General features: G+C 46.3%; 1 protein-coding gene across 1 annotated transcript in view; it reads left to right on the forward strand.

Annotated features, from left to right (window-relative positions):
• SND1 (staphylococcal nuclease and tudor domain containing 1) overlaps nucleotides 1-17,596 on the forward strand; it is a 440,492-nt gene that overhangs the window by 377,244 nt on the left and 45,652 nt on the right. The window lies entirely within an intron of this gene.

Consider the following 17,596-nt stretch of genomic DNA (forward strand, 5'->3'; position numbering starts at 1 on the left):
GGGGCGGGCGCGGGTCCGGCAGCGGCGGCCGCAGCCCCCGGCGGCGCGCAACCGCCCGTCGCCGCCCGCCGCTGCCCGGCCCCCGGCGCGCCGCCGGCTCCGGATTTGTGCGGAGGGAGCGAGTTCGCGGCTTTGACTCCCGGCGCCCTCAGTGGCCGCGCCGCCAGCGGACTGCTGCAGCGGCGTGAGCAGCGGGGGTCGCGGCTGCGGGAAACGCTCCGGCGCCCGGGAACATAGTCCCCGCTGGCTAGCGGCGACGGCGGCAACAGCGGGGCTCCTGTGCGCGGCGCCCACCGTCTCCTCCTCGCGCCGGGCTCGCGGTGTTGCAGGCGGCAGCCACGCAGACTGCTCTCTCATCCTTTTGTCCTTCAGTCAGAACGTGAATGTACTGCTGACGCATACTGTTCTGGGAGAAGATTAGCGTGATGCAGTGCTCTTATGTATTAGCGCTGCTCCCCCTCCGCCGGCTGCCTCGCGGGGTTAACGCCGGCGCCTTCCAGCGCCGCGCCGGCCGGCGCCGCGCAGCCCCGCGCCTCCGGCCGCCCGTCTTCCTCCTTCCTCCTTCCTTCCTCCTCTCTTCCTCTCTCCCCCTCCCCCCTCCCCCCTCCCCGGGCCGCTTCCTCCCCGCCCCCTCTAGACGAGCGGAGCGGGGCCAGGGCGAGCGGGCGAGCGAGCTGGAGTGAGCGTCAAGTGAGGGGCCGCGCGCAAGTCGCAGGCGTTCGCAGCTATTTTGGGCCGGTTGGAGGGAGCCGTTGGGTGGCCGCTGATAGGCTGGAGCGGCGCGGGGCTGCGGCGGGAGAGCCTTCACCGGCCCCCGCCCTCTGGCCCGCACCCAGCGTCCCCTGGCTGTGGAGAGCGGGGCTCAGGGGCCCAGCGGCCCGCGGCGGGGCCGCTGCAGTTGGCCTGCCTCCCGCCCGGCCCGCGTCATCCTCACCCCCGCCGACTGCTGACGGGGCGCCTCGCCGCGCCGCGGACTCGCGCTCGGAGTTCGAAACTGCGTGGTGGGGACTCGGGGGAGGGCGGTGGGGGCCACGAGGCGCCCCGGACCGAGAGCCCGGGCTTCGCTGCTGCACTGTCGCCGGCCCCTCCTTCGCTCTGCCTCACCCCTCCTGGGTTCTCACTGGGGCTTTAAATGAGAGTTCCCTTAATGAGGGTTGCGGGGGCGGGAAACAGTGGCAGGAATGACCAAGTGCGACGAGCTGGGGAATGACAACCTGGGACAGCACAGAGGCCGGCAGGAAGGATTGAGGTGAACTCCCGGAGCCCACGACACAGCCCATTCATTCATGGAGCTGCAGCAGTCTTCGCTGGCCGGAGTCGCCCCTTGCTCGCCGCTGTGCCCAGAGAACTGGGGGAAGGGAGGCAGGCGGCTGAGCCCCCTGCCCTGTGAGCTCGCCAGCCCCTCCTTGGCTAGGACTCTGAAAAGAACTGCGTAGCAGCCAGGGGTAGCGATTGGGAGTGGGGGTGGAGTTCTTGCTCCTATTTCTGGTAGGAGACCCTGAGGCATTTGACAAACTAGTGTAGGAGAACAGGACTAGGTCAGCTTTTTCCCACCCCCCTGAAAAAAGACTGCCCCTTTCTCTGTCGATTGTGAGTGGGGCAATCTGTAGCTGAGCCCTGGGAAGCCGGTCCAGTAGAATATAACATGGTTTAATATCCCTTACCTTCAAGAGCTGCCTCCATAGTCCTCATCCCGCACCCCACTCACCGTGTGATTTCTGGCAGGCTCGCTAGATAAACCCTCATCACCTGCACGTGGGCTGTTGCTTCAGAACGAGGAGATCCTAGATTTCTCAGCTCTCTGGTTTCTACCACACCCATTTCTTAATACTGTCTTCTGCCCAGTAACCTGAACCTCCTTAAATACGCCATGGAATACTTGAAGTCCTGGAAACGGTTCCTTTGTAAGCAAGTTGGAGTCCCCATTCTTTACCAAGACCTTTCTGTTATCGTTTGCTGTCAAATATAACCTTGATAGTTTCTATTTATTGAACCCTTACTCTGTCTGTATTCCACTGTTAATATTCCCAGCAACCCTATTATTCATTTTATATGGGTCAAACATGTTGCCTCGTGTCACTAGTAAGTGATAGTGGATTTGAGCCTCAGCATGTCTCAGATGTCAAAAACTTGGGTGTGGAAGTGATTCCCCAAAGTATTCTCCCAGTGGGATGAGAACTCAGGTTTCATTCATCCACTTCAATAGTCATTTACTGGAATGCTTATCTACTATGTGCCATCCACCATACCAAGAACTTATATCTGTTCTTGTTTAATCTTCATTTACCCAGTGAAAGTAATTGTCACACTTGTCTCCATTTCATAGATGAGGGCGCTTAGCTCAGGCAGGCAAATAACTTGCCCAAGGTCATACACTAGAAAATGACAGAGCCAACCTTTCCATCCAGCCTTCAAACCCTGAATCCGATGTTTTTATCACTAAGAAGAATACCCGCTGTGTCTACTCTGCGTAGAGTAAATGGTGGAGGCAAGTGGAGGGGGGAGGAGGGAGAGACTGTAGGAAAGTTCAGTTAAGGATGTGTCAGAGAAGTAAGATGAAGGGTAGGAGATGGGCTGAGAAAATGAACTCTCATCAAGAAGAAGAATAAGGGAGACATGGAGGTAAGTCAAACCCTGATACTAGGGTTTAGTTCCATCTGGGCTCCTTAGCAGCCTTTTTTATGTCTTGACTGAAACCCCATCTGCATATCTTTAGTCTCAAGCAGGACACTACCGTCTAGTAGACTCAAATGTGAACCTAGCCTGACAGGACTGTGGAGGACACTCAGACTTTCTGGTGAAAGGTTCTGCTCCTTTATAGCTGGCACCAACCTAGTAGAGTCGTCTGTTGCCTTAGGAGACCCTTGGCCAGGGTCTGGATGGCAGCAATTAAGTGTGACTATCCCTCCTTCCTCAGGCAACAGGGGCTCTGCCTGGGCTGGTCCCCTGCTACTCTAGGCAAACTCAAACCCTGTCTGTTCAGCTCCAGGCTCCACAGATCAAAGCTGCTGCCCTGCACTGTAAAGGTGGATGAAAGTGGGGGCCGATTTGGGTCAGGCCAGTACTTAGTAATGAGGTTGTCTCAGTAAATATTTGTGACTGCTGTCCATGAAGGTGACTATGCCCAAGATCTGTCGAGCTCTGCACCAGGCTGCTTTGCCGCTGTAAGCCAACTGGGCCAGGAAAGCACCACTGAACCTACTAACTGGACTACAGAGGAGGCTGTGGGGCCGTCGTTGCACACAGTCCTTCTGAGCTGAAAGTGGGACTGCAGCCTCTCATTTTGGTAACCCAAGTACCATCTAGCCATGGCTTCTTGCTCCTCACAGCCCTGGCTTGGACTGCTGCTTGGATTTGGAATGGTGCCACCAAGGAATAAGAAGGGAAGGAGCCTACTTAAACCCTAAGAGAAAGAGACACTGGATTCAGATTGTTTTCACTCGCAGTTTCACACAGGGAGTCTCCTGTGATAAAGCCAGAGAGAGCTAAAAAAGCCAGCAGTGAGATTGGGCAAGGCCTTTGTCAGTAGCCTGGTATTGTAGAATGAGCCCTATGCTAAGATTGGGATACCTGAGTTCTAGTCCCCTTTCTGCCTCTGATTAGACATGTGACAAATCTTAAAATAGCTCTAAACATCAGTTTTTCCATTTATAAAATCAAGGAAATGGATTAGAAAGTTTCTTACCATTCTCTTAGTCCATGATTCCTGCCCCATCTCAGATATGTAGTTCTGTGAAGAAGGTTGATCCTTTGGGATTGTAGCCAAGTCTTGGAAATGGGCCACAAAGTTAAGTGAGAATGCTTTCTTCATTTAATCTAGAGATGCACAGTGCCTTGCCTTGCCGAGCAGAGCAAATCGGACTGTGTTTTCCCAGCTACTAAAAAGACACAGATCACAGAATGTTAAACTAAAACGGACCTTGGAGATTATCTGGATTTAATCTCTCACTTAACAGATGTCACTGATGAAGCTCAGAGAGGCACAGTGACTTACGTAAAGCTACATGACTAATTAGTATCAGATACTGTCCTTTCTGACCTCAGTTCGTCAGTCAAAATGACAATGTATGGCTAATTGACTTTTAAACCTGGGCCTTGAAGATATTTCCAAATACCTGTCTTCTGTGGGCTTGTATGCCGGTGCGACTATACTTTGCTGGATTGGGATAAAGAGGATTCTTCAATAGCACCTGTCTGCACTTCCTAGTGACTTTGGGTCCCCAATAGAAAATGAGAGAAATGGTCATCTAGAGGACCCAGGACTCTCCCACCCAGCCAGGATAATTGGGTTCTTAGTAAAGCCTAGGGCTAGACCACTCCCCAACCTGATATGCATCCCTGAGGCATTATCCTGAGCAGCCACTAGATGTCCATAATGCCTCATAGGGTGTTCCAGGAGTGAGTAGTCTTTGACTGGGTATCATTTTGCCACCAAATAGGCTTTGGGGCCCCTTTTAAGGGTAGGTCCATCAGTCCATCTGGTAGGAACAACCATAGCAAAGACATAGAAGGAATTTGGGAAACTAGAAAGAAAAAAGTAGTATGGAAATTGCCCTCCACAAAGGGAAGGAAAGATATCAATTGGTGAATCAGTAATAATAAAAAGTAGGAACGCTCTACATGGAAATAGTCACTGCCTTCTTTCCAAGGTAATGAACACGTGTGTGTGTGTGTGTGTGTGTGTCTGTCTGTCTTAGTTCCACCCACGTGTGCAAACACCCCTCAGGGACAACTAGCCATGAATTCTCTGTTTAATAAGTAAAATCAGAATTGCAAAAGGAAGGTTATTTTTCTTGCCTGTGATCCCATAGTGAGGCTGGCTGTGCCATTACTACCCACAGTCATAAAGGGAATGGATTTTATTCCTGGAACCTGATGATTCAAGGCAAGACAGCTGTTCTAGAGTTACCCACTCTTCTGAGTGTGCTTAGAATCTTTTCCCCCAAGGACTCAGCTCTTTAAGGAAGTCAGAAGGGAGTGGACAGTAAAGGATAAAAAAGCATTCTCCCTCCAGGTCCCATCAAGGGCAATTTTTTAAAACCTTGGCTAAGAAAAGACACACTGCTTAATACAAATGGTAAAGAGCTATAGAATGGAAAGGCCTTTCCCTCTCCTCTAAGAATGAGTTTCCAGGGCTTACGGTTTCTTTGTGGGCTGTCAGGTTCATGTGATGGGGAAAACCTCCCAGCTAGCACTCTGCCTCCTCTTTTGGAGTAGTTTCCACGTGTTCTAGCCACAGTCACTTACATGCTCAAATTGAAAAGAGAGGTTCAGCCGGGAGCCTTGAAAATGCACTTCTGCAGGTACACTGGCCCATTCCAGACCCTTGTGACTTTTCCTCTTTAATTGCCCGTGTATAGCAGTAGCAGTGGTTTTAATAGCAACATTTACTGCAGCGTTGATAGGTACTTGGTACTGTGTTAAGTTACACAGATTTACTCCTCACAACAGCTCTGTGAGATGAGTACCATCAGATTTCCCCATTTTGCAGATGAATTTAAGAAGTGTTCTCGGGATCACAGAACTGATGAGTGACTAAATTTGTTTCTTGAGGCTGCCATAACAAATCACCACATAGTTGGTGATTTAAAGCAGAAATATATTCTCTCACAGTTCTGGAGGCTGAAAGTTCAAAATCTGGCAGGGCTGCACTCCCTCCAGAGGCCCTAGGGGAGAATCATTCCTTGCCTCTTGCCCCTGCCAGCTTCTGGTGGCTGTCAGCATTCCTTGATTTATAGCTGTATCACTTCATTCTTGGCCTCCATGGTCACACTACCTTCTCCTTTTCTGTCTGCCTCTCTCCTCTTGGTGACTTATAAGGACACCGGTCATCGGATTTAGGGCCTACCTGGATAATCCAGGATGATCTCCGTATCTCAAGATTCTTAATTTAAATGGGTCTTTGCAGACATAATTTTCAAATAGGTTAAGTGTCGCAGGGTTCTGGGAATGAGGAGGTATCCCTCTTTTTCTGGGGGCTCATTCAGCCCATTACAGTGATAGAGCCAGGTTTCAGTCTCGGTGTAGAGCCCAAACTCAACCACTGTGATGCTGTGATGTGCCATTTAAGAGGAACGGGAAAGGGACAATGCATCTGATAACCAACAGGTGACTCTTCCACACACCTGTGCCTGTGAAGGGTAGGGGAGCCAAACAGGAGCTGTGTGGCTGTTGGGTCTTCCCACTGGGAAGGGAGAGAGTCTCTGAATCAGGAAACATCACATGAGCCGAGAGAAGGGGGCAGGCTGACAAGACACACTCAGGAGAAATCTGTCTCTTATTTTCTGTTTCTTTGTGATTCCATTCTTAATGATTTTCTCACTTTCTCTTTACATTATCTCTAGATTTTATCCCAAAGATACTGGAACACTTAAGCATTTACCAGTAGTAACACCAAAAGTACCTCCTGCATTGCCACTGAATTTGGCTCCACTGTATCTAATTCTTAGAAATTTTGAGCTTCATGTTCATTGGAGATTAAGGGATACCTCCAGATCAGGGCCAGCAGGTACAGATGTGGAACTAAGAGCTGTGGATGGAGAGACTTCTCAGGTATCTCAAACATAAATGTGATCATTAATCCATGCCTATGCTTACAATTAGCCTCTTCACAGACACACAGTGTATTCTTAAAATTATTCAGGTTTTGGTTGGAGAAAACAAAACTATTTTTTCCCAAATGGACTAATACAAAATTTGCCACATAAGAGCACATGCGTGTCTGTGTGTGTGGATGCTAGTGGGCATTGTAGCATACTGGTAGGTGCAAAGCACCTCTGGAGTCAGACAGACCTGAGTTTAAACCCCAGTTCTGCCTCTTACATACCATGTATATATAGGTTAGTTGTTTAAGCCCCCGATTCTTCACGTGTAAAGTGGTATTAATAACTTTTTTCATGGTATTGTTGAACTAGAAGCAAGTAAAGGAAATCTTAATCTCAGCAAAGAGTGATGGTGGTATCATCTGTTATTTTCTTATGTGGAAACCAGTATAGAAGAGGCTGTCTTGTTCAAAGTCAGTTATTGAAGGAATTATTTTCTTCTAGATACCTGCTCTTGTTATTGCACCTAATTTATAACTTTCAAGTCTTCATTTAAGGTATGAGATATTTTTCATTGTTTGTTTTTAAGTTACTGGGTCGGGTTGTTGTTTTTTTTTAATTTTGAGGTAATTTTAGACTTACAGACAGGTCAAAAATAGTACTGGAGTTCCCATATGTGCTTCACCCAGCTTTCTCTTATGTGAGTTAATATATTACATAACCACAGAACATTTATTCAAAACTAAGAAATTAATCTATTCAAGACATAGATTTTTACACTTGCCCTCTTCAGGCTCTTCTCCATAGCAACCAAAGTGATCTTTGTGACAATATATCAGATTATGTTATTGATTTGCTTAAAATGCCCCAGTGTCTTCCTCTCATAGTTTGAGTAACAACCATACTGCTTCCCATGGCCCACAGGCCCTAAGCCTTCATTGCTGCCTGCACCTCTGCCCTCAGGTTTTATCGTCTTCCTCCTCATTCCCTGCACTTCAGCTCTACTGGTCTTCTTTCTTTTCCTGGAATACTCTTATGTGGTTCTCCCCATTAAAGCCTTTACTCTTTCCTCAACCTAAAATGTTCCCCCACATCTTCAGGTGGCTATCCTGTCCAGAGTAGCCCCACTCATCACAGTCTTATCACCCAGCTTTATTTGTCTCATTTTATTTTCCATTACCTGAAATTGTCTTGTTTATGGGCTGTATATTGTGCATCCCCACAAGAACAGAGGCCCCTCCTTCTTGTTTCCAATACCTAGACCATAGCAGTGAGTTTATTATTTCAGAGGGATGAGGACTGTTTTTGATGTCCCATGTGGGTAAGAACTCAGGCCTTCCTAATTTTATCGATAGCCCTAGCCCTACCCTGCTCTACTTATGTTCTTTGAAGAAGCAGGTGAAAAATTGCTAGCCTGATTTTTTTTTAATACTAGAAAAATGAGGGAGAGTCCTAGTGACCTTAAGGTGTCTCCAGTTCTCAATTTTTAGAAATCCTAGCCCCTTGCTGACACATTTATGAAGGAGAGTTTTATGGAGGTACCATAAAGGCTCACAGGTTCTTGGCAGTTGTGAATATGTGAGGAGTGAGCATAGGTGCACAAATACACATTATCTGTGCTCATGTACACATAAGTCTGTCATTTTCAAATTGGCTAAAGTGCATTTTCTCCAAAGGGAGTGGGGGCTGTTGAGCCTGAAATAGGGAACACCAGGACAGTAAGATCAAATGCTTTGAAAGTGGCTGTGCCAACGCTTTTTGCTAATTAAAGAATGTTAGGACAATCACCACTAGCAGCAGTAAAGGGCGCCCCATTACCTCGCTTTATGGAGAGCTGGGTAAATTTAAAGGCAGCTATAAATATCCCACTGAGTGCCGGAACTGTAGCACAGTCGGCGGGTACCTGCTGGGCAAGGAGAGGGGCCCAGAGCTTCTGATCCCCTCTGTCCAGGGCTCTCATCTCTATTACCTGTCAGTCCCCAAATTTTGCTTGACTGAAGAACAATTCCATCAACAAACCCTTAATTTAAAAACACTGGGAGAGACAGCAGACAGCTGTGTGTTGAGTCTGCCTGGGAGCCCAGGCTACCTGGGTCCTTCTCCAGCTTTGTCAGTGACTTTCTTTTCCTTTTGCCTGGACGGAAGATGTTTCTTCATGTTGTGATTTTGTTTCCTTGAAACATGGGGTGTGTCACAGAAATTTAAAAAAAAAACCAGGTGCAGTGGCTTATGCCTGTAATCCCAGCACTTTGGGAGGCCAAAGTGGGGGAATTGCTTTGCTTGAGCCTGGGAGGAGGAGGTTGTAGTGAGCCAAGATTGCACCATTCACTCCAACTCTGGTCATCAAACAGAGCAAGGTCCTATCTTTAAAAAAAAAAAAAAAAAAAGTGACACGGTTTAAGACCTTTCTCCTGGGAATATTCTAGAGCCCCTTAGCTGAGCACACTCTATGTTCCAGAGAAAATTTTAGCACCTGTAAAGTGGGAACAAAATGGGAACATACTTTTTATACTAGCCTACGGAATTTCTGACTAAATTAAAGATTTTTACTAAGCTTGGAACTTTCTCCATGTTTTAAATCTATTCAATTTGGCTTGAAACCTATTATGTCCCTTTCTGGAGTTTCTTCTTGTATCACTTCCATGGCCTCCAAGCCGTTCTAATCCATTGGTTTATAGAGTGGTGCCACATTGGCACTGCCTCCTTTCTACCAGCTTTCTTGATCTATTGTTCATTTTCTTTAGATATCAGCATCTGTGGCCATCAAGTTGCCTTGCACAGTTTGCTAATTGTTTTCGATTGTATGCCTCCAGCTTGAGCTGTGGTCAGGATTTTCCTGTTGTAATAGTCCACTCAGTACTGGCCTAGTAACGTGAGTTCCTTGGCTTGTTCATTTGTCTCATCTAAGGAGTTCCAGGGAAATGATTAAGGGACCCATAATAGAAATGTGAGCTTGAACTTTGTCTCTCTGTAACTGGTACTCTTCATCCCACCCCTTCCCATCTTTGAGCAAAAGGACAAGCACTTTACTTTAAAAGTGGAGGGGGCTCCAGTGCAGGGGCTCCTGTCTATAATCCTAGCACTACAGGAGGTCGAGGCTGGAGAATCACTTGGGCCCAGGAGTTTGAGATTAGCCTGGGCAATATAGTGAGACCCCCCATCTCTAAAATAATAATAATAACAATTTAAAAAATAAGAGGTAGAGGGGAGCGCAGCATTGGGAACACCAGGAGACCAGCCCAGCGCCCACACCACTGGCTTCCCCATGAGTCATCAAACAGCCAGTGGGTGAATTGGCTAACACCCAGGTTCCTGGATGCTGCATTCCTTTTTTGTTATGACTTGAACTTCTTCAGGAGTTAGATCTATCGAGCCTCCAATCTGCTCTTGCTCCATGTTTTTAGATGCAACTCTGTCTGCAAATGCTTCCAGTGGAAAATCACCTTTATATCTAGAGGAATTGGGGATAGGTGAACATGATCTAAAGGTGCTAGAACTCTCAGCTCCTCCATCAGATTTAGAAGGGACAAGAATGTCCCCAGTTTGTTGGTTGGCTAAATAGTCTATTCATGTACATACTCTCTGACATTTACGTACTGAGTTTCTCTCATACAGCTCTGAAGTTGGCTAGAACTGACAGGTAGATTTGTTTGCTTATTTCTTTTTAACCATGGGTAACATGACCACCTTGAAACTTGTTCTGCCTTATCCCAACACCACTCGAAGCCATGAATCCCCATCTTTCAATGTTTGCCTCACTACCAGCCAAGAATGCTAAGCAGGGTGTTCTGGGGAACCTTTCATCTTAGTCTACTTTAAACTATTTCTCTGATGAACACCAGACTGAAATGGCTGTGGTTCTGATGGGGGGTGCTAAATCCCCAGCCTTTGTGGAACTACCAGCTGGGAATCTGAGGGGTCTCCTACCATGATGCCTAGACACTGGCAGCCTGGCTAGAAGAGCTCTCATTCTCTATCACTTTCTTGGTGACTAGGGACAGTTTGTATGGCAGCCCAGTGAGGCTACTTGATTTGTATTCAGTGCACAAACCCTGAAAAAAAACCTGTGAGGAGCCCTGCCAGCCAGCAACTCTGAAAGGATGCTTTGTGTGAGTGAGCAGTATCTGAGATGGACAGGGACTCTCCGCCTTCCCCTGAAAACAGCGTCTCTGGCCCAGCAACTTATTGGTGCTTTGGATCTGGCACAGAGCTCCTGGGGATCCCTCCCCAAGAGGAGACCATCTTGGGATCCCATATACATTAAGCAACTTACACCCCATCCTTCCTGCCCTAGCTTCTGGCAGTCAGCCTCCATGAGCCAGTCAGCAAGATCCATTCAAGGTGGTGCCCATGTACGCAAGAGAGACAGTAAGTGGAAAAGGGGGAAGATGAACATGAACAGACCAACTGGCCAACAAACGGGGGATGATGTCATTCTTCTCAGACGCCTACGAAGGCTGTAGCTTCTGCTCAGCACTACTGCCCGTCCTGCCAGACTGGTCCTTCCCTCTCTCCCCAAGCAAGAGCTGTGGTACCCTGAACCTGTTTGATTTCCTAACCCATTAAAGCTTTCTTTTGCTTCTATTATCTGAAAAGGGGCAAAAATAAGAATTCTGCTCCAGAACATCTGGTAGCTGCAAGGTCAAATTCTTTATCAAATTGAGACCAAGAGGTGTTCCTGCCTCATAGGAGACCAGGCCTGTCAGCACCACCACCAACCCTGTCCTGTTTTTAATGCCACTGGAGGAGTTGGCTCCTGCCAGCTGCTATCTGAGTCTGTCTCTTTTAAAACGTTATTCGTTATTAATGAGTTTTCTAAACACATAACCTTGACTCACTTGCTTAGGTAAACAAGACCATTCTCATATGTACTGTTTTACGTGAAGGAAAAGAATTAAGTGGGTATTGAAGAACTTTCTGAGGGCTCACGCATACTTGAGAGCCTAGGAGACAGCATCACTGGCACATGAATGGCAGGCTGGGCTTGGTCTTCGCCCCCTAAACATCTCCATCTTAGGCCACATCTCTTTGTGGGAAAAGCCAAAGAGGGTGGCTGAAGTTTGTTTAATCAGGTGCCCATCTCAGAGGTTACACCAGTTCTCCCCTCTCATATTTCAGTGATGCTGGTTTCTTTTAATACCAGCCTCATCTTTGCCAAATTAAAACCCTCCTTGTATCTTGTTTGCCCTAATTATTTTGAATTTAGTCCATCATAAATAATATATATGTAATAAGGCCAAGGTGGGCAGATTACTTGAGGTCAGGAGTTCGAGACCAGCTTGGCCAACATGGTGAAACCCCATTTCTACTAAAAATACAAAAATTAGCCAGTTGTGGTGGCGTACATCTGTAATCCCAGCTACTTAGGAGGCTGAGGTGGGAGAATCACTTGAACCCCAGAAGCAGAGGCTGCAGTGAGCTGAGATTGTGCCACTGCATCTAGCTGGGTGACAAAGGGAGACTCCGTCTCAAAAGAAAAAAAACTGTTTTGTATATATAAATTTATATATCTGAAATATATAAATACTGGTGTTGACAGGCCTTGTCTCTTATCAGGCAGGAATTCTAATTTAGTAGGATTCTAATTTCTGCCCCTTTTCAGATTATATATCTTTACATATATATTTATATATGTGTGTGTGTGTATATGTGTATATATACACACACATATAATAAACATTGCAACACTTAGAGTGTCTATTAAATAGGACAATGTAACCAAACAAATATTTTTCTTCCATTTTATTTTAGAAGCCTTTAGAAGAGGGATAGTGCAGAGAGAAGGGTTGTGGGCCTGAGAGAGGCTGTGTCTGGGGACAGAAGGTAGCAGAGTGGGAATAAAGATGGAGCCGCAACCAAGGACTGTACCCTAGACTCATTGCTTTCAGATCTGATTATGTGGAGGAGAAGCAAACCCAAGGAAATGTTTCCATTTGGCTGAAGGAGAGTTTTCTCCAGACCCACCTCCTATCTTAAGTGTCCTGTCGCCACACTTGGGCAAATGGCACTTGTGGTTTGTGTGTTATCACTTCTGCACTCGGTGTGGTCAAGGAGCTTTGCAGCCCTGACATGTAGCACAGAAAGATTTATTCGGGTCGCATCCACAAAGGGACAGACAGACTCCTAAAGAATCAGGCTTTGTAGACAAATGCAGCCCTGCCTGATTTCCAGAGACCTTTGTCCCCTGGGATAGGTTGGGTGAGCAGAAAATCTGAAACCAATGGCTTGAAAACTGTTTACCACAGAATTTCCTGTATGGGTCCCATACGTGCACAATACACTTTGAAAATTTTTTCTTCCTTGCTCTTACCTTGCTGAAATCATTCATTGTTTTTACAACAAAGAAAATAATCAAAAAGCATTTCGAATAAAAAAGGAGCTCATCTTCTTCCCCCACCCCCATCTCTGCCCCACCACCCGTCTCTGCCCCACCACACACACACACACATATCTTTTATCCCTCTTCTCATTCCTACTCCTAAACAAGAGAATCTTCAAGTTTAAGCCATTTTTGAAATGGCTTTGCTCTCATCCCTGGAGGTGTAGCAGCCTTTTCCCATTCAGTACTTTATTTTTCCAGATAGTTCATATGGAGTGGAAGGAACATACTGTATCTTTTCTGTATTGATGGATCGTGTTCAGTTGTATACATTTGTCTCTGAGGCCTGCTAATGCCATTTGAGTTTCTAAAATCCTTATTTTTGCAAATCCATTTGTGTCCTGGGTTTAGCTCCCGATTATAGGATTAGCAGAGATTATAGGGTCTGTCTGATGCCTTCTCCAAGCTTTGTATCAGATTTATGGCTATGAATTGAGAAGTTTGCACATAGATAACATGGAAACTAAAGGCAGATACGGGCTGATGGGAGAAAAAAGCAGAAGGAGCTCTTATAAAGAATTGGAGTAGTTATCAGGCCAGATATTTGGATCAGAACGAGTTAAGAACCTGAAAACACTAACTTTCTGTTTCTTGACTTCACAACAGTGCTGGGCTGCCTGTTCCCTCTTTTCCAGAACAGTTTTCCATGGACCCTGACTGTGCCTTCTCCCAACCCCACCCAATGGCTGCCCCCAGAATAGAGCTCTAAGCCATGCTCCAGCCCTCTGGGTGGCATCCTTTGCTAAGAGGGCTCTCTCCTGTCATCAGCAGTCCCTGTGGCCTCCATCCTGTCAGTTCTCATTAGACAGCTCTTCTGCTCTACATCAAGGAGCCTGAGAGACTGAAATAAAGGACAGAGGTGGGTTTGGAGCACAGAGCAACCCATGCCACTCCAACCCTGTGACACAGAAATATTAGGGGGATTCAGCCACCTAATTTTTTCTGGAAGTGGAAAAAGACATATGTAACTATGGTAAAGACTCATGGGTCACTTTAGGCTATATGTGTTTTATGCTGCAGCACTAGAGCGTAGGAGCAGCTTAATCAGATTTATCATCTCACATAAAAAGTCAGTCCCTAAGTAGGACAGCTCCAGGGGAGGGGTGGTTGGTTTAACTAAGATACGCCCTGGGTCAGAATCAGGCACCTTGGTTCTTTCCCTCTTTCTATCCTGCCGTTCTCTCCCCATGACCACAGGTACCTTACTTGGCTGCAAGATGATTGCCATAGCTCCAGGCACTGCATGCTCATACACCAATCTCCAAAGGCAGGAAAAGCATAGTTTCTTGTTTTGTGCCTTTTTAAAAGTTTAAAAAACAAAAACAAAAAAAAAAAAACCCTTCCCCACAAGGGTCTGAGCTGACTTCGTTTTACGTCTGATTATCCAGATCTGGATGACACATCCACTCCTAAACTACTATGTGAAACCAGGAAAGGAAACTCTTTTCCCCCACCCCAATGATTGGCTAAGACTAAGGATTTGGAGGAGGCATGAATTTGGATATGGAAAAAAAGTTACCTTTTTTTTTCTCCCTGAAACCAGGGCTTGCTCTGTCACCCAGGCTGAAGTACAGTGGCACAATCATGGCTCACTGGAGCCTCAAACTCCTGAGCTAAAGCAATCCTCCCACCTCAGCCTCCTGCCTGGCTGAGACTATAGATGTGTGCCACCATGCCAGGCTAATTGTTTTTATTTTTTCTAGAGATGGCATCCTGCTATGTTGCCCATACCAGGTTTTTTGGGGTTTTTTCTTTCTTTCTTTCTTTTTTCTTTTTTTTTTTTTTTTTTTTTTTGAGACAGGGTCTCACTCACTCTGTCACCCAGGCCAGAGTGCAGTGGCATGATCTCAGCTCACTGCAACCTCCACCTCCCAAGTTCAAGTGATTCCTACCTCAGCCTCCCAAGTAGCTGGGATTACAGACGTGCACCACCACACCAGCTCATTTTTATATTTTTAGTAGAGGTGGGGTGTCAGCATGTTGACCAGGCTGGTCTCAAACGCCTAACCTCAGGTGATCTGCCCGCCTTAACCTCCCAAAGTGCTGGGATTACAGATGTGAGCCAGTGTGCCCTGCCTCCCATGCTGGTTTTGAACTTCCATCCTCAAGCAGTCCTCCTGCCTCAGCCTCCCTAAGTGCTGGGATTACAGGCATGAGCCACAGCAGCCACCGTGTGTCTTTATTTGTGTTAACTGCTAAGATTTACTGTTTCCTTTGAATATGAATTAAGCAGCAAATCCAAGTAAAATTAATTTGTTACTTCATCACCATTAGAAATAAAGAATATATTCATATAGTATTACAGTAATTGTAGGAGTTTCAGAATATTGTTTACTCTTATCACTTCTTTGAAAGTACAGTAGTTTTTAGAGCTGATGTTAGATCTCTTAGTGTGTTATTGATAAACACATGTACTTATATCCTGATTTCAATGGGTTTTTATAAATATTTTCATAATTTTCCCTATAATTGGTTTCCTTTGCAATCCTGAATATTTCCTGTATGTAAAAAGATTATTATAATTTAAAGGAGTCCATAGGCTACCCTCAACTGCCAGAGGGGTCCATGGCAAAGAAAATAATTTACACCAGTCAGCATTTTCCGGAGTCACATACGAGAAAAAAGGATGGGCACCTGCCAGCAGGGAAAAGGTGGAAATGGCTGTTGATCAGGCAACCCATGGACCTTTCCACAGTGAGTGCCTGTAGACTCAGGCAGCCTAAGTGCCGCTCAGTGGTCCCTTCCCTGTTATTGCCCAGCTCCATTTACAGCAGGATCTTCCAAACTTCAGATATTTTTATACCATGCCTGTGCTTTAGCCAAATCCAGGTACCACCTATTATTTCCTTAGTATTTTTCTTTAAATCACTCTGTTCTTTCTGAAATCTCTTTCTTAAAGGAAGCTTTATTAAATGGAAAAATACCACTTACCATAAATGAAAGGAAATCTTAAAAATAAACACATAGAATACAGAACAGTGTTAGTGAATTCTGGCTAAATCCTATTTGCCTGTAAGGCTCTGCTCCTCTTTTGTAAAAGAAATAACTAAAGACAGATTAGCTGCAAACTGAAACTTTCTCCTTAACATAATCAGAATTGAGAGATCTTTGAAAAGGGTGTAACTTAGTTTGTGGTTCCCATTTTGTGCCCTGTCATTGACCCAGCTAAAATAAAGTCCCTGGGCAGGTTTAAGATAGACTCCTTGTTTTACAGACTAGTGACCCACCTACAAAGGAAATGAGTTTTGTATGACTTATTGTTTATGAACCTGTATCTTTTTTTTTTTTTTTTTTTTTTTTTTTTGAGATGAAATTTCGCTCTCACTGCCCAGGCTAGAGTGCAATGGTGCAATCTTGGCTCACAGCAACCTCTGCCTCCTGAGCTCAAGCAATTCTCCTGCCTCAGCCTTCCAAGTAGCTGGGATTACAGGCACGCACCACTACGCCCAGCTAATTTTGTATTTTTAGTAGAGATGGGGTTTCTCCGTGTTAGTCAGGCTGGTCTCAAACTCCTGACCTCCGGTGATCCGCCCACCTTGGCCTCCCAAAGTGCTGGGATTACAGGCGTGAGCCACTGTGCCCGGCCGCATCATCTCTTAATGATTGTTTCCTGCATGTTGTAAGAGCTCACAAACCACGTTTTAGTAACTAGTTCTGAAGTTTGGTCTGGGACACACTTAAGGCCTTCTTACCTGTGGTTCGTGGAATTCACTGTCTTTTTGCTCCTTTTTCCCCATGTTTTAAAGCTCAGGGTAGCATTCGGCTGTCTTCATCCTGACAGCTTTTCTTCTGTTCTGTGTGATACCTGAAAGCATACAGACTGTAATCCAGCAACTATTGGTTAGTTGATTAGGCTTGATATTACTCAGTGGGGACTTTAAGGAGGAAGACATTGGTCTTAACCCTGTGGCAGAAGAGACAGCCACTCTTGGCATAGCCCCAGAGTGCAAAAATAGGCAAACTAGATGAGTGAAGGGCCTAGAAGTCAACTGGCAGAGGGCTGCACCAGGGTAGTTTAGGCCCTGGTCCCAGCAGGATGGGAACATGTAGGTGGCGACAGAACTGAGATGCAACCTCAAGATGCAAAGCCAGGATTAGAATCGGGTGTTTGAGAGCCAGAAGGGCAGTTATCTAATTTTTTGTTTGTTTGTTTGTATGAGATAAGAGTCTCACTCTGTCGCCTAGGCTAGAGTGCAGTGGCACGATCTCAGCTCACCCCAGCTGCCTCTGGGGTTCAAGCGATTCTCGTGCCTCAGCTTCCCAAGCAGCTAGGATTACAGGTGCCTGCCACCACACCCAGCTAATTTTCGTATTTTTAGTAGAGACAGGGTTTCACCATGTTGGCCAGACTGGTCTCAAACCCCTGACCTCAAGTGATCCGCCCACCTTGGCCTCCCAAAGTGCTGGGATTACAGGCGTGAGCCACTGCACCTGGCCCAAAGGGCAGAGATCTAATTCCATCCCCCATCTAGAGATGAAGCAGCATAAACCCAGAGAAGTTAAGTGGCTACCATAAAGTCACAGTGGCGTAAAGGAGTGGCAGAGCTGAGATCTGCCCTGAGCTGTTTCCACAGATTATATGAAGTCAGGGGAAAATACAGTACACTCCATGCTTCTGTCCACAACGTTAAAATCCATCTGGGGTCACTCTCCTGCCTTCTATGCTTTTCTTTTC

This window comes from Chlorocebus sabaeus, chromosome 21 (genome assembly GCF_047675955.1).
Source record: "Chlorocebus sabaeus isolate Y175 chromosome 21, mChlSab1.0.hap1, whole genome shotgun sequence".
NCBI classification, from domain to species: domain Eukaryota; kingdom Metazoa; phylum Chordata; class Mammalia; order Primates; family Cercopithecidae; genus Chlorocebus; species Chlorocebus sabaeus.